This window comes from Taudactylus pleione, unplaced genomic scaffold (genome assembly GCF_031769625.1).
Source record: "Taudactylus pleione unplaced genomic scaffold, aTauple2 ptg000437l, whole genome shotgun sequence".
Classification (NCBI taxonomy): Eukaryota; Metazoa; Chordata; class Amphibia; order Anura; family Myobatrachidae; genus Taudactylus; species Taudactylus pleione.
The window spans coordinates 5,322,468-5,343,285 of NW_028284839.1; the positions used below are offsets into that span (position 1 = coordinate 5,322,468).

At 51.1% G+C, this 20,818-nt stretch overlaps 1 long non-coding RNA gene across 1 annotated transcript in view; it reads left to right on the forward strand.

The window, feature by feature from the left end:
• The first annotated feature begins 5,186 nt into the window (after nt 1-5,186).
• The window catches only part of LOC148505776 (uncharacterized), a 38,715-nt gene continuing 23,083 nt past the window's right edge, over nt 5,187-20,818 (forward strand). Inside the window, exons 1-2 of the long non-coding RNA XR_015869842.1 lie at nt 5,187-5,329; nt 5,424-5,533. This is a non-coding gene — a long non-coding RNA (uncharacterized LOC148505776). The remainder of the gene's footprint in view (nt 5,330-5,423; nt 5,534-20,818) is intronic.

Here is a 20,818-nt window from a genome sequence, read left to right on the forward strand (position 1 = left end):
TTACTGACTCCTATTCCTCCCTGATAGGCATCCCTTACCGACTTCTATTCCTCCCTGACAAGCATCCCTTACTGACGCCTATTCCTCCCTGACAGGCAGACTCCTATTCCTCCCTGACAGGCATCCCTTACTGACTCCTATTCCTTCCTGACAGGCATCCCTTACTTACTCTTATTCCTTCCTGACAGACATCCCTTACTGACTCCTATTCCTTCCTGACAGGCTTCAATTACTGACTTCTATTTCTCCCTGATAGGCAACCCTTACTGACTCCTATTCCTTCCTGACAGGCTTCCATTACTGACTTCTATTTCTCCCTGATAGGCAGCCCTTACTGACTCCTATTCCTCGCTGACAGGCATCCCTTACTGACTCCTATTCCTCTCTGACAGGCATCCCTTACTGACTCCTATTCCTTCCTGACAGGCATCCCTCACTGACTCCTATTCCTTCCTGACAGGCATCCTTACTGACTCCTATTCCTCCCTGACAGGCATCCCTTACTGACTCCTATTCCTCCCTGACAGGCATCCCTTACTGACTCCTATTGCTCCCTGACAGGCATCCCTTGCTGACTCCTATTCCTCGCTGACAGGCACACCCTTACTGACTCCTATTCCTCCCTGACAGGCATCCCTTACTAACCCCTATTCCTCCCTGACAGGCATCCCTTACTGACTCCTATTCCTCCCTGACAGGCATCCTTACTGACTCCTATTCCTCCCTGACAGGCAGCCCTTACTGACTCCCATTCCTCCCTGACAGGCAGCCCTTCCTGACTCCTATTCCTCCCTGACAGGCAGACTCCTATTCCTCCCTGACAGGCATCCCTTACTGACGCCTATTCCTCCCTGACAGGCATCCCTTACTGACGCCTATTCCTCCCTGACAGGCATCCCTTACTGACTCCTATTCCTTCCTGACAGGCATCCCTTACTTACTCTTATTCCTTCCTGACAGGCATCCCTTACTGACTCCTATTCCTTCCTGACAGGCTTCCATTACTAACCCCTATTCCTCCCTGACAGGCATCCCTTACTGACTCCTATTCCTCCCTGACAGGCATCCTTACTGACTCCTATTCCTCCCTGACAGGCAGCCCTTACTGACTCCCATTCCTCCCTGACAGGCAGCCCTTCCTGACTCCTATTCCTCCCTGACAGGCAGACGCCTATTCCTCCCTGACAGGCATCCCTTACTGACGCCTATTCCTCCCTGACAGGCATCCCTTACTGACGCCTATTCCTCCCTGACAGGCATCCCTTACTGACTCCTATTCCTTCCTGACAGGCATCCCTTACTTACTCTTATTCCTTCCTGACAGGCATCCCTTACTGACTCCTATTCCTTCCTGACAGGCTTCCATTACTGACTTCTATTTCTCCCTGATAGGCAGCCCTTACTGACTCCTATTCCTCTCTGACAGGCATCCCTTGCTGACTCCTATTTCTCCCTGATAGGCAGCCCTTACTGACTCCTATTCCTCTCTGACAGGCATCCCTTGCTGACTCCTATTCCTTCCTGATAGGCAGCCCTTACCGACTCCTATTCCTCTCTGACAGGCATCCCTTACTGACTCCTATTCCTCCCTGATAGGCATCCCTTACTGACGCCTATTCCTTCCTGACAGGCATCACTTACTGACTCCTATTCCTTCCTGACAGGCATCCCTTACTTACTCTTATTCCTTCCTGACAGACATCCCTTACTGACTCCTATTCCTTCCTGACAGGCTTCAATTACTGACTTCTATTTCTCCCTGATAGGCAACCCTTACTGACTCCTATTCCTTCCTGACAGGCTTCCATTACTGACTTCTATTTCTCCCTGATAGGCAGCCCTTACTGACTCCTATTCCTCTCTGACAGGCATCCCTTGCTGACTCCTATTCCTTCCTGATAGGCAGCCCTTACTGACTCCTATTCCTCTCTGACAGGCATCCCTTACTGACTCCTATTCCTCTCTGACAGGCATCCCTTACTGACTCCTATTCCTCCCTGACAGGCATCCCTTACTGACGCCTATTCCTCCCTGACAGGCATCCCTTACTGACGCCTATTCCTCCCTGACAGGCATCCCTTACTGACGCCTATTCCTCCCTGACAGGCATCCCTTACTGACTCCTATTCCTCCCTGACAGGCATCCCTTCCTGACTCCTATTCCTTCCTGATAGGCATCCCTTACTGATGCCTATTCCTCTCTGACAGGCATCCCTTACTGACTCCTATTCCTCCCTGATAGGCATCCCTTACCGACTTCTATTCCTCCCTGACAGGCATCCCTTACTGACTCCTATTCCTTCCTGACAGACAGACTCCTATTCCTCCCTGACAGGCATCCCTTCCTGACTCCTATTCCTCCCTGACAGGCAGACTCCTATTCCTCCCTGACAGGCTTCCCTTACTGACTCCTATTCCTCTCTGACAGGCATCCCTTACTTACTCTTATTCCTTCCTGACAGGCATCCCTTACTGACTCCTATTCCTTCCTGACAGGCTTCCATTACTGACTTCTATTTCTCCCTGATAGGCAGCCCTTACTGACTCCTATTCCTCTCTGACAGGCATCCCTTGCTGACTCCTATTCCTTCCTGATAGGCAGCCCTTACTGACTCCTATTCCTCTCTGACAGGCATCCCTTACTGACTCCTATTCCTCCCTGATAGGCATCCCTTACTGACGCCTATTCCTCCCTGACAGGCAGACTCCTATTCCTCCCTGACAGGCATCCCTTACTGACTCCTATTCCTTCCTGACAGGCATCCCTTACTGACTCCTATTCCTTCCTGACTGGCTTCAATTACTGACTTCTATTTTTCCCTGATAGGCAACCCTTACTGACTCCTATTCCTCTCTGACAGGCATCCCTTACTGACTCCTATTCCTCCCTGATAGGCATCCCTTACCGACTTCTATTCCTCCCTGACAGGCATCCCTTCCTGACTCCTATTCCTCCCTGACAGGCAGACGCCTATTCCTCCCTGACAGGCATCCCTTACTGACGCCTATTCCTCCCTGACAGGCATCCCTTACTGACTCCTATTCCTTCCTGACAGGCATCCCTTACTGACTCCTATTCCTTCCTGACAGGCTTCCATTACTGACTTCTATTTCTCCCTGATAGGCAGCCCTTACTGACTCCTATTCCTCTCTGACAGGCATCCCTTGCTGACTCCTATTCCTTCCTGATAGGCAGCCCTTACTGACTCCTATTCCTCTCTGACAGGCATCCCTTACTGACTCCTATTCCTCCCTGATAGGCATCCCTTACTGACGCCTATTCCTCCCTGACAGGCATCCCTTACTGACGCCTATTCCTCCCTGACAGGCATCCCTTCCTGACTCCTATTCCTCCCTGACAGGCATCCCTTCCTGACTCCTATTCCTTCCTGATAGGCATCCCTTACTGACTCCTATTCCTCTCTGACAGGCATCCCTTACTGACTCCTATACCTCCCTGATAGGCATCCCTTACCGACTTCTATTCCTCCCTGACAGGCATCCCTTACTGACTCCTATTCCTTCCTGACAGGCATCCCTTACTGACTCCTATTCCTCCCCGACAGGCATCCCTTACTGACTCCTAGTCTTCCCTGACAGGCATCCCTTACTGACTCCTATTCCTCGCTGCCAGGCATTCCTTACTGACTCCTATTCCTCGCTGACAGGCATCCCTTACTGACTCCTATTCCTTCCTGACAGGCAGCCCTTACTGACTCCTATTCCTTTCTTACAGGCATTCCTTACTGACTCCTATTCCTTCCTGACAGGCAGACTCCTATTCCTCCCTGACAGGCATCCCTTACTGACTCCTATTCCTCGCTGACAGGCATCCCTTACTGACTCCTATTCCTCCCTGACAGGCATTCCTTACTGACTCCTATTCCTCCCTGATAGGCATCCCTTACTGACGCCTATTCCTCCCTGACAGGCATCCCTTACTGACGCCTATTCCTCCCTGACAGGCATCCCTTCCTGACTCCTATTCCTCCCTGACAGGCATCCCTTCCTGACTCCTATTCCTTCCTGATAGGCATCCCTTACTGACTCCTATTCCTCTCTGACAGGCATCCCTTACTGACTCCTATACCTCCCTGATAGGCATCCCTTACCGACTTCTATTCCTCCCTGACAGGCATCCCTTACTGACTCCTATTCCTTCCTGACAGGCAGACTCCTATTCCTCCCTGACAGGCATCCCTTACTGACTCCTATTCCTCCCTGACAGGCATCCCTTACTGACTCCTATTCCTCCCTGACAGGCATCCCTTACTGACTCCTATTCCTCTCTGACAGGCATCCCTTACTGACTCCTATTCCTCTCTGACAGGCATCCCTTACTGACTCCTATTCCTCGCTGACAGGCATCCCTTACTGACTCCTATTCCTTCCTGACAGGCAGCCCTTACTGACTCATATTCCTCTCTGACAGGTATCCCTTACTGACTCCTATTCCTCGCTGACAGGCATCCCTTACTGACTCCTATTCCTTCCTGACAAGCAGCCCTTACTGACTCATATTCCTCTCTGACAGGCATCCCTTACTGACTCCTATTCCACCCTGACAGGCATACTTTACTGACTCCTATTCCACCCTGACAGGCATCCCTTACTGACTCCTATTCCTCCCTGACAGGCATCCCTTACTGACTCCTATTCCTCTCTGACAGTCAGCCCTTACTGACTCCTATTCCTCCCTGACAGGCATCCCTTCTTGACTCCTATTCCTCCCTGACAGGCAGACTCCTATTCCTCCCTGACAGGCAGACTCCTATTCCTCCTTGACAGGCATCCCTTACTGACTCATTTTCCTTCCTGAGGGGGGGGGGGGTTCAGAGATACTTACAGTAGGCACAGAGAAGCAAAGAACTCAATTACGGATGATGCCTGCAGTCTTATGTATGATGCACTTATGGTAACACTGAGATGCCATATTTTTGTACCCCTATGGCTGTTGAACAAAACTACGCAATTTTGGGGAGATTTTGGGGTGAGTGGGTGAATTTGGTTAAATTGACCCACGTGAGGTGAAAGAGGCAGTCAGTGCTGGGATGGGGAACCAGGGGTGAGGGCAGACAAATGCTGGCCTTTGGAGTAGGTTGGGTCTGTGGTCACTTGCCTATTTTTTTTACTTGCAGGTCCCAGCACTGTTCAGGTGACACTCCTGCAGCCCAGACAGGGTCCGTGGCTGTGCCCGGAGTCGCAGTGCGGTACTGCATCGATATACAATAGGAAGTGGACGGCAAATGTCGTGTGCCTCTACAGGTTCCAGCGGCATCTGGCAATTACAGGGAGCACATGGACCTGAGGGAGTTTTACCTACCCAGAGGTGAGTCCGGGAGGTCTATCAATAATCGAGGAGACTCGCGGACATTGCAAGAGGGTAGCAACTAGGCTCTTACTAACTCATATTCCAATTGCAGGTACACAGGGGAGAAACATTGACATGGAAGGTATTTCAGAGTGAAATCTGGGGTTAAGGTCGGACCCAGGCTTGGGAGAAATGTCTCCAATTGCCAAGCAAAGGAGCAAGGTGAGGAGGAAGATTTATAAGTGAAGAGCATAGGCGTCGGAACAGGGGGGGGACAAGGGGGCGGTTCGCCCCCCGAAAAAAACATTTCTGAGGCACCAGTGGAGCGGCGGCCGTGGACAGTCTGGGGCTGTGCATTTACTGCACTAGGCTGCAGGGCCCCTGCACGGAGGAGGGGGAGGTGTTATGTGCGCTCTTTAAGTTAAAAGACTGCACCTCAACCTCCTTCGGGCAGTGCTGGGGCTGTGCAGCCAATCACTATTACGCACAGCCCCTGCCTCTTGCTCCCTGGTGGTCCCGCCCTCCCCTCCGCGGTGCCTGCCTCCTCCTTCCCTGTGCTACCGACCCACCTCCACCCAGCAACAGGTAAGTTGGAAGGGGGGGGCGGGCGGCAATATTAAATTACATCTTGCCCCCTCCCTCCATATAAAATCATTCTGATGCCCCTGGAGAAGAGAATATTGTGGCAAGAATAAGTATAGGGGAAAGAAAATCTCATGGGAAGTCGGGTACACAAGGTCAGTTTTAGCCTTTGCTGGGCCAAAGTAATAAAATGTTTTTGGGCCCTTTGTCCTTTGTAAAACATATTGATCTTACAGTAAGCTGCACACCCAGTTGTTACGGTTAACATGCTTGACCTAGCAAAATATAACAAATATCTTTGGTTTAACATTTTGGACTTCCGTATGTAATATGCACAAGAAATTCTACACTTAATTACACAGCATAGTAATATGCCTGAGCCGTCAAAGATGCCAAATCTGCAGGAGAGAAGTGTAACCAGTGTCGTAACTAGCCAGCACTGCGCCTTGCGGCAGCCACGTCCCCTGATTGGATGACGTAACGCTGAGGGGGCGTACAGCACTGCCTGGAGCATCCTGACAACGCTCTGGAAGGGGTTGGGTACGGGATGCCAGCAGTCAAAATCCCAACGCCGGCATCCCGGCAGGGATAGAATACCCACACATGTTGGTAAGTATTGTGATAGAAGCACTGGAGAAGTCTGGGATGGCATATATAACTACCCTCCAACATGACCCATTCCATTAGGTACAAAATGCTCTGCTCCTGGACTTCCCACTTAATGTATGATTGCAGTCACCTGTGTTGAACTAGGTAATTGATGACGCATGTGTTTCAGCCCAGGTGGCTGCAATCATAAATTAAGAGGGAAGTCCAGAAGCAGAGGATTTTGTACCTAATGGAACGGGTCATGTTGGACGGTCTGTATATGTGTGTCCCAGATTCCTATCATGTGTGTTTTAAAATCCCCAGGAAAAGTCTGTTATGCCAAACAGACCAAAAGTGTTGGCTTTTGGTAAAAGCCAGATAATGAGTCCTAGGGGTGTGGATGTGAGAAGAGAATGGAGGGCTCCATCCACAGGCCATTCCAGGTGTTGGGCCTTTCAGTCTGAGAGCAGGCTGATTAGTAGTTGCACCTGGAAGTGGCTCAGATAAGCTGTTAGGTTTTGGTTCAGTGTCTCACATACCCTGGGGAGAACAGACACTGAGGTTTGTTCAGAGACACTGTGATATTTGAAAGTGCTGTGTTTGTGGTAAGGCCTTGCCACTTGTAGAGAGGGAATAACCTGTCTAGTTAGTGCCCAGACGAGCTAGGATTTATTTTTATGTTTTGTTTATTTTGTTGTTTATATTGCACAATAGAACAATAAAACTGGTTCCGACCAGCTTGCACGAAAACCCTGGACTGGTGTGCTGTTTCCTGGCTGCTGTGTGTAAGGAGGTGTCCATCTACCCCAGGAGAGGGACCCCCTACCCCGACTACATCACAGTATCCTAAGCCTATCCCTAACCCTCCCTGGTGCCTAAACCTAACTCCACCCCCCCAGTGCCTAAACCTAAACTCCTTCTCCCCACACCCTAAACCTAACCCTCTGCCTGGTGCCTAACGCTAACCCTCCCCCTTAACCCCATTACATACTGTCGGGACAGGTCTCGGGATTCTTGTGCCGGTATTCTAAGCACTGGCATGCCATGTGCCGGGATATTGGCTGCATCCCGTTTGCTATATATGCTGCAGTGTGCCTGTTTTTAGCAATCAAAGGACGCATGTCCAACCGGAGCTAGAATGGGTGCTGAGGATGCATTTACCACAGATCAATGACCCAGATGCCAACAAATGTGTATACTGCAGATGACTTTAGAATGCACTGTACACATCTAACTGTATAATGCTAGATTTACTAGATGGCGGGTTTACAAAAACGCGATCATTAGCGGCTTTAATCAATGCATTAAAAATGGCAACAGAAATAAATGCTAAGTCGGCCTGGTTTAGTTGCCGCTTTAAGGGCCTGATTCAGACCCGCTCGCAAGCGGATCGATGGCCGGGCAGTGCACACGCGCGAGCCCCGCAGCGAGCGAGAAATCACTTGCAACAAAACGGGGTGGCTGTCGATGTTGATCGACAGCTCGCCCCGATTTGTAGGCGGGGAGGGGGGGTGGCTGACCAAACTGAGGCGTTCCTGAAGGAACGCCTGCCGTTTGTGGGCGGCCATACTGACATCACTCGGGATGTCAGTAGTGATCTTCCTGCTCTATTAGAGCAGGAAGCTCACTGGGGCTTGCGGGAATGAGACCCTACCACAAGTGTCTCATCACAAGCCCGATGATCGCGACCATCACTTGGCCGCTCGCAAAAGCTGTGTGTGGTCACTCACAGCTTAGCGAGCGGCCAGGAGGCCGTGTTGAAAAAAAAGACGGCCGCTCTGACTCAGAGCGAGCGCTCGCTTTTTGCGAGCGCCTTTGAATAAGGCCCTAAATCTATCAGTCAAAGCTGACACTCATTGACGGGTTTAACAAACTGCAGGTTAGTAGATCTACCCCTTACTGTCGCTCCCACATTCTGCATGTATTAGCAGTTTCAACTAAAAATAAATAAAAAATACTTACTGATAATAGAGTTGAGCCTGCAACATAACAGTATAAAATGTAATATATAATACCCACTATGGCCCTACCTGTGTGGAGTTTGTATATACTCCCTGTGCTTGCGTGGGTTTCCTCCAGGTGCTCCGGTTTCCTCCCACACTCCAAAAATATACTGGTAGGTTAATTGGCTCCCAACAAAATTACCCCTAGTGTGTATGTGTGTTGCATTTGATAGGGAATATAGGGCCTGATTCAGAGCCGGACGCTCTGAACGAGCGCCCGCTCTGAATCAGGGCGTTTTTTGGTTTTTTTTGGAGCGTCCTCCTGGACGCTCGCATAGCTATGGGTTACCACCCACAGCTTATGCGAGCGTCCATGATGATGGTCGCGATGGTCAAGACCATCGCGACCATAGGGCTTGCGACGAGACCCTGCGGTAGGGTCTCGGTGACCGCAAGCCCTGGAGTGATTTTGGCTCTATCAGAGCCAAAATCACTCCCACTGACATCACTAGTGATGTCAGTGGGGCCAGACCCATGGGAACGCCTCCGTCTGGCAGGCACGCCCACCAAAGGGGGCGTGCTGTCAATCAACCTCGACAGCACTCCCCCTTTGGTGCGAGACCCGGAGCGACAGCTTGGCTGTCGCTATCTGGGTCTCGCGCATGCGCACGATGGAGCTCCCTCCATCGTGCGCATGCGCACTAGGGCACCATCGACCCGCTTGTGAGCGCTCAGCGGGTCTGAATCAGGCCCATAGAGTGTAAGCTCCACTGGGGCAGGGACAGATGTGAATGGCCTAATATTCTCTGTAAAGCGCTGTGGAATATGTGTGCGCTATATAAATAACTGGTAATAATAATAAGTTATATGGAATTAGATTTTCAAAATTCTATATAGCCATTAAGCATGTGTATACAGTATGTGCATTATTAGCATGCATTGTGTTACCATGTGCATGATTTGTGTACAGATGGATATCACTTACATGAGATAGTTTTCATGAAGAAATGTAAGAGCTGTGAATTAGCTTTGGAGTGTGACAGCGCTACAATTGGACATTTCTCTGTATTTTGATTGGTTCCCTGAGAGGGTGTGGCATAATAGATCAACAATATTTAGATTTGACAGTCAAAAGGTCGACGTCAGATGGTCGACATGGCCAAAAAGGTCAAGAGTGCAGAAGGTCGACAGGTTCAAATGGTCAACACATTTATTTATTTTTGTAAATTAACCCTAACCCTCCCCCTAGTGCTTAAACCTGACCCTAACCTTCCCCCTAGTGCTTAAACCTGACCCTAACCTTCCCCCTAGTGCAGGGGTGGGCAATAAGCCAGCTGTTGTAAAACTATACATCCCAGCATGCCCTGCCACAGTTTTGATATTCGGCCTTACTGAAACTGTTGCAGGGCATGCTGGGATATGTATTTTAATAGCAACACGACTGAGGGGGGGTTAGGCACCAAGGGGGGACGGTAAGGGTGCGAGGTGGGGAGGGTTAGGATGCAGGAAAGGAGGGTTAGGGGAAGAAGGGGGGGGTTACTATACTTACCAGACCCTCGTCCGGGTCCTGAGCATCGGGATGCCACTGTCCGTATATTGACAGCAGGAATCCCGACTGCTGGGATTCATACCGATTCCTCAGTGTCGGTTGCTATATAGCCATCCCACCAGATAAGGAATATAAATCTAGACACTTACGGGAGTGTGCATATAACGTAGGTGGAAAATGATTCTGAGGAGGGTGGGTTGGCGCCATCCGTCCAATAGACAACTCCTTTTGGTATGAGAGTTTTTGCAGAATCACTTTAGAAACATCAATATGACCTTGAAGATAAGAGATAAGTGGTATACACAATTGCTTATCCCATTCACATCGTTTGTGCAAAAATACGCTGAAAATTGTACTGAGACGCCCATTAGCGGTATCTCAAGCCCGCAGCTTATGTACAAAGACGTAACATCGCACCGAGACCCGGATAGCGACTGGCAAGCCGCCGCTATGGGTCTTGCAACAAAGGGGGCGTGCTGTCGATGGTGAGTGACAGCACGCCCCCTTTGGTGGGCGTGCCGGGGGCGTGGTTGGCCAGATGGAGGCGTCCGGCTCTGAATCAGGGCCTCTGCCCGGATACCCCCTATGTAAATACAGTGGGCCTGATTCAGAGCCGGACGCTCTGACAGAGCGCTCGCTCTGAATCAGGGTCGTCCCTCTGAATTTTAGAGCAGCCTCCTGGCCGCTTGCATAGCTGTGGGTGACCACCCACAGTTATAGAGAGCGGCCAAAAAGATGGTCGCGATGGTCAAGACCATCGGGCTTGCTTTGAGACCCTTGTGGTAAGGTCTCGTCTTCCGCAAGCCCTGGAGTGCTTTCGGCTCTATCAGAGCCGAGAGCACTCTCACTGATATCACTTGTGATGTCAGTGGGGCCGGCCCAAGACGGTAGGCGTTCCCATGGGAACGCCTCCATCTGGGCAGCCACGCCCACCAAAGGGGGCGTGCTGTCACTAACCATCGACAGCACGCCCCCTTTGTAGCGAGACCCATAGTGACGGCTTGGCCGTCGCTATCCGGGTCTCGCGCATGTGCACGACGGAGCCGGCTCCCTCGTGCGCATGTGCACTTGGCCAACATTGACCCGCTTGCGAGCGGGTCTGAATCAGGCCTAGTGGCCACATTCTGGCCCTTATTCAGAGGCGGTCGCTAGAAGCGATCGCTCTCTCTGAATGAGGGCGGCCGCTTCTTTTTTTTTAGTGGAGCCTCCTGGTCGCTAGCTAAGCTGTGGGTTACCACCCACAGCTTAGCGACCGACCAGGGTGATGGTCGCGATGGTCAAGACCATTGCGATCATCGAGGCTTGCGTCGAAACCCTAAGGCTGGATCTCGGCAGCCGCAAGCCCCAGGGAGCTTCTTGCTCTGATCGAGCAGGATGCTCCCCACTGAAATCACTGCTGATGTCAGTGCGGCCGCCCACAAAACGGCAAGCGTTCTGTTAGGAACGCCTCCGTTTGTGTAGCCACCCCCTCGCCCTGCCTACAAAACGGGCCGAGCTTTCGATCAACATCAACAGCCGCCCCTTTTGTAGTGAGCTCCGGAGCGAGAGAGAACTCGCTCCGGGGGTTGCGCACGCACAGTGCGGCCGCTGCGCGTGCGCAGTACCAAAACATCGACGCAGTTGCGAGTGCGCAGCACTTGCGACCGGGTCTGAATGAGGTCCTCCGTCTCTATATGTTAATACAGTTGTGCAGGCGAAACTGGGGGGTGGTCCGGGGGTGCACAGGACCACCCATTAGCCCAGTTCGCCGATCAGCCGCTGCCTATCTTGCCTGCCCATCGCCATCCAGGGCCGGTCCCTACAGTGGCTGGCTGCCGCCCTGCACCCTCCTGTGCCCGCTGCCACAATCGGAGCTCAGCTCTGATCAGGTTGCTCTATTCTACCGCTTCTGCGCAATGCACAGAAGCTTACTTAAAAAGAAAAATGGCTGCTGGGGGAGCTGCTGCGCATCCTCCCACAAGCAGCCAAACAAAGGAGCAGCAGCCAGCAGGTAAGTGCTGGTGGCGGCGATTGCAGAGGGGGTGGGGGGATGTTGGAGTTAACACAGGGCTGGGGTGACACGGGCTGGGGAATGACGCTGAGACACACTGGGGCTGGGGAATGATGCTGAGACACACTATGGCATGGGAATGATGCTGAGACACACTATGGCTGGGGAATGACGCTGAGACACACTATGGCTGGGGAATGACGCTGGGACACACTATGGCTGGGGAATGACGCTGAGACACACTATGGCTGGGGAATGACGCTGAGACACACTATGGCTGGGGAATGACGCTGAGACACACTATGGCTGGGGAATGACGCTGAGACACACTATGGCTGGGGAATGACGCTGAGACACACTGGGGCTGGGGAATGACGCTGAGACACACTATGGCTGGGGAATGACGCTGAGATACACTGGGGCTGGGGAATGACGCTGAGACACACTATGGCTGGGGAATGACGCTGAGACGCACTGGGGCTGGGGAATGACGCTGAGACGCACTGGGGCTGGGGAATGACACTGAGACACACTATGGCTGGGCAATGACGCTGAGACACTATGGCTGGGGAATGACGCTGAAACACACTGGGGCTGGGGAATGACGCTGAGACACACTGGGGCTGGGGAATGACGCTGAGACACACTATGGTTGGGGAATGACGCTGAGACACACTGGGGCTGGGGAATGATGCTGAGACACATTATGACTGGGGAATGACGCTGAGACACCCTGGGGCTGGGGAATGACGCTGAAACACACTATGGCTGGGGAATTACGCTGAGACACACTGGGGCTGGGGAATGACGCTGAGACACACTATGGCTGGGGACTGACGCTGAGACACACTATGGCTGGGGAATGACGCTGAGACACACGGGCTGGGGAATGACGCTGAGACACACTGGGGCTGGGGAATGATGCTGAGACACACTATGGCTGGGGAATGACGCTGAGACACACTGGGGCTGGGGAATGACGCTGAGACACTATGGCTGGGGAATGACGCTGAGACACACTGGGGCTGGGGAATGCGGCTGAGAGACACTGGGGCTGGGGAATGATGCTGAGACACACTGGGGCTGGGGAATGCGGCTGAGAGACGCACTGGGGCTGAGAGGTGCACACTGGGTCCGGGGGAATGGGGCCGATAGACGCACACTGGGGCTGGGGGCATGGGGCTGAGAGACACTGGGGCTGGGGAATGACGCTGAGACACACTGGGGCTGAAAGTCACAGGTGGGCCTGAGGATGGAAAGACCCAGGAGTTCCTGGGGATGGAGAGGCCCAGGGGGGCCTGGAGATAAAGAGAAACAGAGAGAATGTAGAACCATAGAGGGGCCTGGGGATGGAGACATTGGGGGGTCTGGAGTAACTCAGGGGAGCCTGGAGCGACACAGAAGTTTGATCAGGGAAACTAAAACTGGGACCACCCATTACCAGATCTCTAGTTTTGCCGATGCAGGGAATGGGAGTGGGGTGTGGATTATTAGATCAGACACAACTTGTTCGACCATTAAATGGTCGACCATGTTAGTTCGACATGTAGTTTAGATAGACAAAGTATAGATCGACAGTAACAATAGTCAGACAGTAATATAGTCGAACGGGACATTAGATCGATATGTAATATATCGAATATGTAAGATCGAAAGGTATATAAGGGTGACACAACGTAGATTGACAACTAATAGAGACAATGGCCCTCATTCAGAGCCACTCGCTAGCGGCAGTACGCTCGTTCCGAGCGATGTTCGCACATCTGCGCATGCGTACGGATCGTTATACGCATGCGCGAACCAGTCAGTGCGGCCGAAATTCATGTGCTCGCAATATAGCGAATGCCTGCTATTTTGAGTGACAGAATGAGGCGTATGTGGGTGGTAACAGGAGAAGGTGCTTGAAAATGGGGAGTGGAGATCCGAACGCAGGCGTGCTTAAAGGTCAAAACGGGCGTTTTATGGGTGTGCATAATTAATACAGCAGCGTCATTGACCACGTCACTGGGTTATTTTATAGCCAGAACTGCTCGCAAGATTGTGGTAGCAAAAACCAACCACAAGAATAGCGAGCAGTTCATACGCTGGTCGATGTACTCGATTAATCTAATAAATAGCGGACATGACGTATGGTGCGTGCGGCCAGGGGGCGTTTTTAACAAATAAACGAGCGTATGTTTTGCTCGCTCATTCAGACTTAGAGGTGTGAACAGACTGCAATTTGCGAACTGATCATTTGAATAGCCACCCCTTGTTTTTGAACGAACGACCGCAAATAGCGAACGGCTCTGAATCAGGCCCAATGTTCCAAGTTCGAAACCAAATAGGTAGACAAATAATAGATCGACAGTTAATAGATCGACACCACACAAATAGACATAATAACAGATCGAAATCAAATAGATCGACAGATAAAAGATCAACTAGTCCAAGATCGATGCCAACTAGGTTGACCGTTGATAGATCGACAGATAAAAGATCGACACGTTACTTTTAGACAATAGAAAAAGGTATACATATCCTACATGCTGCCCGCTAATAGCGCATCCCCCAACGCTACTTTCAACCGTGGAACTACAGATCCCAGCCAGCCCTTTCATCCCTGCAAGTGCTCCTGGCCATGCAAGCCCCCTATAGTCATCCTGTAGCCCTTGTCCCTAATTGCTGGACACCCCCATGTGCTACAGCGCACCTCTTCAACAACCCCCCCCCCGTTCTAAGACGCTGGCCGTTAATAGCGCATCTCCCGATGCTACTTTCAACCGTTGAACTACAGATCCCAGCCAGCCCTTTCATCCATGCAAGCCCTCCTGGCAATGCTAGCCCCAATGTACACCTTGCAGGCCTTGTCCGTGATTGCTGGGCACCCCCATGCGCTGCAGTGCTTGCATGGATGAAAAGGGAAAAGGCTGGCTGAGACCTGTAGTTCCACATTTGAAAGTATCATCGGGAGATGCGCTATTAGCGGCCAGCGTCTTTAGCTAGACGGATGTGCCCATGTCCAGGCGTCCAGGATAGCGGGGAGCACAGGGGGGTTGATGAAGGGGTGCACTGCAGCGCATGGGGGTGTCCAGCAATTAGGGACAAGGCCCACAAGGTGTACATTGGGGCTAGCATTGCCAGGAGCGCTTGCATGGATGAAAGGGTTGGCTGGGACATGTTGTTCCACGGTTGAAAGTAGCGTCGGGGGATGCGCTACTAGCGGGCAGCGTGTAGGATATGTATACCTTTTTGTATTGTCTAAAAGTAACGTGTCGATCTTTTATCTGTCAATCTATTAACTGTCGACCTATTTGGCTTCGATCTTGAACTCGTCGACCTTTGATATGTCGATCTATTCACTGTCTACCTATTTGGCTTCGATCTGTTATTCTGTCTAGTTTGTTGTCGATCTGCATATCGTCGCTATGCTTTGTATCGATCTTATGTTGTGTCGATCTGCTTTGTTTCGATCTTATGTTGTGTCGATCTCATGTCCGTGTCGATCTTGAGGTGGTCGATCTAGGGGTCTGGTCGATCTATGGTTTGTCGGGCAATTGTTCCTGTCGAACTAGTTGGAGTCAATGTACTGTGGTTGATGCATGTATTGTCGATCTCAGTTAAGTCGATCAACCAACCGGATACACTGGGGGTGATGTCCACTGTTGTACCCAGCAAAATGAGCCTTACAGAGTGCAGGAATGACATGGCCACGTATCTTTGCCTGGCTGTGCTGGCCTTAGTGGTGCTCTGGCTTGATTAATGGGTGGCCGAACGTGTGGCCAGCTGGTTGGCAGGTAATGGGTCTACTTTCATGTGGAAGTCTGTGGTTGTAGTTCCATCTGTCCCATTGTTAATCCAGCCCTGTGAGAATCTCGGCGCCGGCATCCCGATGGATTCACCCCTGCTTGGCATGCAGGCACTTGGAGAACTACAAGTGTCAGCATGCACGGACATTAATGTGCCGCTGGCACCTATAGCTCCACTGTAAAGAATATATTGGAAAAACAACAGGACATGCATACCGACTGTTTTAATCCGTTATTAAACACACTCACACTTTATACTTACCTTCCCCTTGGATGTGCTCGGTCCCCTTGTTCATGTAGTAGTCCAGAATCTTGGTAAAACAATAAAAACGTAGTCATCCAATCCCGCGGACATGCTTTACACTATGGGGGTCATTCAGACCCGCCCGCGAGCAGCAGTACGCTCGCAAGCGGGTTGATGTTCCCCACTGCGCATGCGCACGACGGAGGGAGCTCCGTCGTGCACATGCGCGAGACCCAGGGAGCGACGGGCTTTCCATCGCTCCGGGTCTCGCACCAAAGGGGGCGTGCTGTCGATGTTGATTGACAGCACGCCCCCTTTGGTGGGCGTGCCTGCCAGACGGAGGCGTTCCCATGGGAACGCCTACCGTCTGAAGCCGGCCCCACTGACATCACTAGTGATGTCAGTGGTAGTGATTTTGGCTCTGATAGAGCCAAAATCACTCCAGGGCTTGTGGCAGGGAGACCCTACCTCAGGGTCTCCGTCGCAAGTCCGATGGTCAAGACCATCTGGTCAGAGCGTCCGGCTCTGAATCAGGCCCTATGTACAGTGCTAACTGCAGTATGACAGTTCCCACGTGGGACACTACACAATGACGAAGCACTGATTGGCTAATGCATACGCACTGACAGATTTTCTTAAAGATATGATCGATAACGATTGTAAAAATCGTTCATATCATTGACATGTTGGGCATGCATCGACCACCAATGATGCGCGTTCTCGCATGTCAGATAACGATATCTGACATCGACTGTGTTTGCAGTAAGATTTGGTCGATTTCATTCATTTTAAATAATGTCAGAAATCATTCATCGTTGATAAAATCGTTCAAATCGCTGATGAAATCGTTCATCGTTATCGTTCAACGATAACGATGATCTAGCAAATCTGACCGTGTGAATGCACCATAATAGGAGTCGAACACTCTCAGCCAGTGAGTGGATGGTTTCTATGGCAGCATCTGCTGATTGGGTGAGAGTGTCCAACTCTTAGCTAATGCGCTGTAGTTTGGAGTTTGTGATGTCAGTGGGGCCGGCCCCAGACGGTAGGCGTTCCCATGGGAACGCCTCGATCTCGGCAGCCACGCCCACGGCCCACCCACCAAAAGGGGCGTGCTGTCACTCAACATCGACAGCACGCCCCCTTTGGTACGAGACCCGGAGCGACGGTTTGCCCGTCGCTATCCGGGTCTCGCGCATGTGCACGACGGAGCCGGCTCCATCGTGCACATGTGCTCTGGGCCACCATCGACACGGTTGCGAGCGCTCAGCGATTGCGACCGGGTCTGAATCAGGCCCAGAGTGAAAAGTGATAAGGTGCCAGCCAATCAGCTCCTAACTGTCATCTCATAGGCTGTGTTTGCAAAATGACAGTTGGGAGCTGATTGGCTGGCACCTTATCACTTTTCACTCTGTCTCCTAACACTGCTTAGTAATTAGACCCCTAAGCTTACTGAGAATCGCCACTGGAACTCCTGTGCCCTCACCAGAAAATTGCTTCGAAAGACGCAAACCCTGACCTCTCGAGTCTCGATGTGTACAAATGAGGGGTGACACGCCACCATTTTGTAAAACGGACCTCGTTGCCTCCCACATCCCGCGCCCAAACTTGAGGGCGCTGCTAGCCATCTCGCAGACACTCGGCACATTCGCAGTACAGATCCTGTGCTTACGCCCATTAGTAACTATCGGCGATGTACGCAAACCATTGGGTTTTTGTATACATCTCTGAATCAGTCCCAATACAGTTCACTTAAGGGGCCCATACATCTGCAGTGGATTGCCGCAATTCCCTGTACTGTCGCGGCCGGGGGATCAGGGATGTTGAAAAATCTCGTTTTAACCGATCCCGACCCAAAAGTGATAAGAATCGGCGACTCAGGATTTGTTGAATTTCCGGGCAGCTGTGCACCCTGCAGGGTGCGTCCTTCAGATCCTCCGGGCGGCACTAAAGCAGCGCTACTGGCGCAGGGTTTTCTGGGCAGCAGCACAGCTCGCACACCCCTCCCTGCTGCCCTGCATAGACCCCCTCCTCTCATAAGTTGCCCCAGTCTGCTTATATATAATATAGCCCCATCTTGGGCCACTCTCACTATGGTACTGGTTTGTCAGCCCTGGTCTGGTGGCACAACATCTTTTATTTTAGTTTTTGTTACCCTTTAAAGTAAACGCTTTCCCATTTAAGTGAGGCATTGACATGCATCAGTACATGGTAGCATCTTATCTACAATAATGAGACTGATCTTGGAGTGACTGGCTCTATTGTCCTTGCTTATCCTGCTTCTTGTAGCTCTTTGATCATGCCCCCTAGAAGTGATCTCTAGTCTAGTTCAGGCATCAGAGATAAGATCATCAAAGTACAAAGGTGAATACAAAAACCAGCCCTAAATATCCCCTTTATTTCCAGTAACGGCAATCCGTGCTGATACTAGTGCCGGGTGCAGGCAGTGTCTTGTTATCCATGAAAAGTTACACTCATGGGATCATCTTGGCTTAGTAACCTTTGAACCGACATCAATCCTGGAACAATTTAATTAATAGATACCTATTAGTGACCACAAGTATTTAGAGAGAGAATTACCTGGGCACAAACAGGGTTCCCTTTCATTGCTGCATTGTCTTTTATTGCTGGATAGAACATGAGGAAACATTTAAACTACGACGATGTAACCTAAATGACCACTAACGGAGCTATTCTGTGCTATAAAGAAATCAAAAGTTAATACAGACCATAGCAGACTATTGTATAGATGTTCTGTATTATTGTGAGTTCTGATGGGATGTTACTATTCATTTTTTTTGTGAGGAAACAATGCAGAGAAATTCCGATATTGGGCCTGATTCATTCTTTGGACCCGATTCAGACCAGGTCGCTAAGCCGCGAATGCACGCTATGGCCTATAGTCGCCCGTCTGCGCATTGCGTATGCGTCAATTTGCGCATGCGCGAGTCACTCACTGCGATCGGGAATTGTGCGCTCGTAGTACACAGACTGGACGCTACTTCGAGTGACAGTGCAGTTTGTGGGTGGTAACAGGGTAAGGTGCTTGTGAACGGGGGAGTGGTGCTGCAAACGCAGGCGTGTCTGGGCCTCTAAACGGCGTTTTCTGGGTGTGCATAATTAGCATGGAGGCGTCATTGTACACGTCACTTGGTTGCAGTGATCGCAGTACTTGCGGTGGAGTAGAGTCAACCTCAAGGGCTGCAAGCAGCTCCGATAGCTCTCGATGGTTCTGATTAATCATAAACTTCCTGGAGATGACGAAAGAAAAGTGGTCGTCTTTAGACCGGCGTGCGTTCGCTCTGCCGTCGCTCTCTAAGACATAGTGCGATCGCAGTATTTGCATACCCGGCGCCTTTTGGCTACGAGAGAGCGCAGCTTGGCGTCCGGGTCTGAATCGACCCCTTTGTACGTAATTATGCTAATGACTACGCCTTCTGCCGGCATCGCAGATCCCAGGGCTGCTTCCAAAGACAGTGCGAACATCAGTCATCTCAGTAACCCCCAGATTACTCAGGATGGCTGTGCATTTCATGCTGCCAGGGCCAGTGAAGCTGTGCCCACAGATGCAGCCACTAGCCTCGGCATGCCTGGGCCGATACGCCCCTGTTTTCTGAGACGCTGTCCGTCGCTGCTCTCAAACGTCCGCAGCATGTCACCTGTGGCTTGGGGGAACTGCGTGCCGTCTCTGAGAACGAGATCCGCACATGTGTATTGCGGCGTCTGCACACGTGCAGATTGCGCACCATCGGAGATATACGTAAATCATCAGCTCTGCGTACATCTCTGAATCAGGCCCAAAATCAATGATAATAATAATATTAATAGGCGCTTGCCTGTGCTGCCCAGCTAATGATAAGCAGGAGGACTGTATATTGTGTTGGGCAGATACAGACCTGTACAGTAACACGCAGCCATCTGGCAATTCTAGTTATCATACGGCACCACCGGGGCCTTTTCCAAACAAATATTTATATTGTTACGTCAATAAACTGTCCTAAGGCGCTGGCACGACGTTCAAAGTCAGTCTTTCTGCCACTCGGTGATACATGTGTTGAAGCGTGCTTTCTGCAATGATTTTCCGATGATTGTGTCGGAAAATAGATCTGATTTCCTGGAACGCACGCACGCACTTGGTGGTAAAATGCGCGCCCTGACTCTTTTCTGCTGACATATCGCGTGCCTCAGTCTGGAGAGCCCAGTACTATTCCTGCATACAAACAAGTTTGAACTCAGAATAAAGAAATCACTTGTTACAATCTTATAAATTCTTCATCTACACAAACAGCTTTCTTGTGTCACCTTAGGCTTTGTAGGGCCATCTATTGCTCTGCCATGGGAAGGATCTTTGCATATAACCCTGGGAATATGATAAATCTCTCACAGCGTAGAAACACCTCATTCATATTTTCCCATATACTCTGTGTACAGTGAGAACTGGAGAGGCTAAGCCCCGGGCCGGTGATGTGTGCTGTATACACAAACAACCCAGCTTTGTTTAAACTCCTTCGGGGCTGAAATTCGCACTAAGGGCCTGATTCAACATGGATCGCAATTGTAACAGGGTATGCAGATCGGTCGATGGTGCGTGCTGCGCACACGTATGCACCGCAATGCGCCAGCCAGTATTGCGATCGCACTGCGAGCACGTTCACAGAGTGACGTGAGCATTTCAGCATTTGGGGGTGGTGACGGGGGAGTGGTCTGAGTAATGTAGACGTGCCTGTCCGTTTGAACGCAGTTTCCTGGGCGTGCATAAATTTGCGACGGCATTCGCAGTTTGAGTACTCGCTGCCTGCGACGAGAGTTGCAATTTTTGCAGT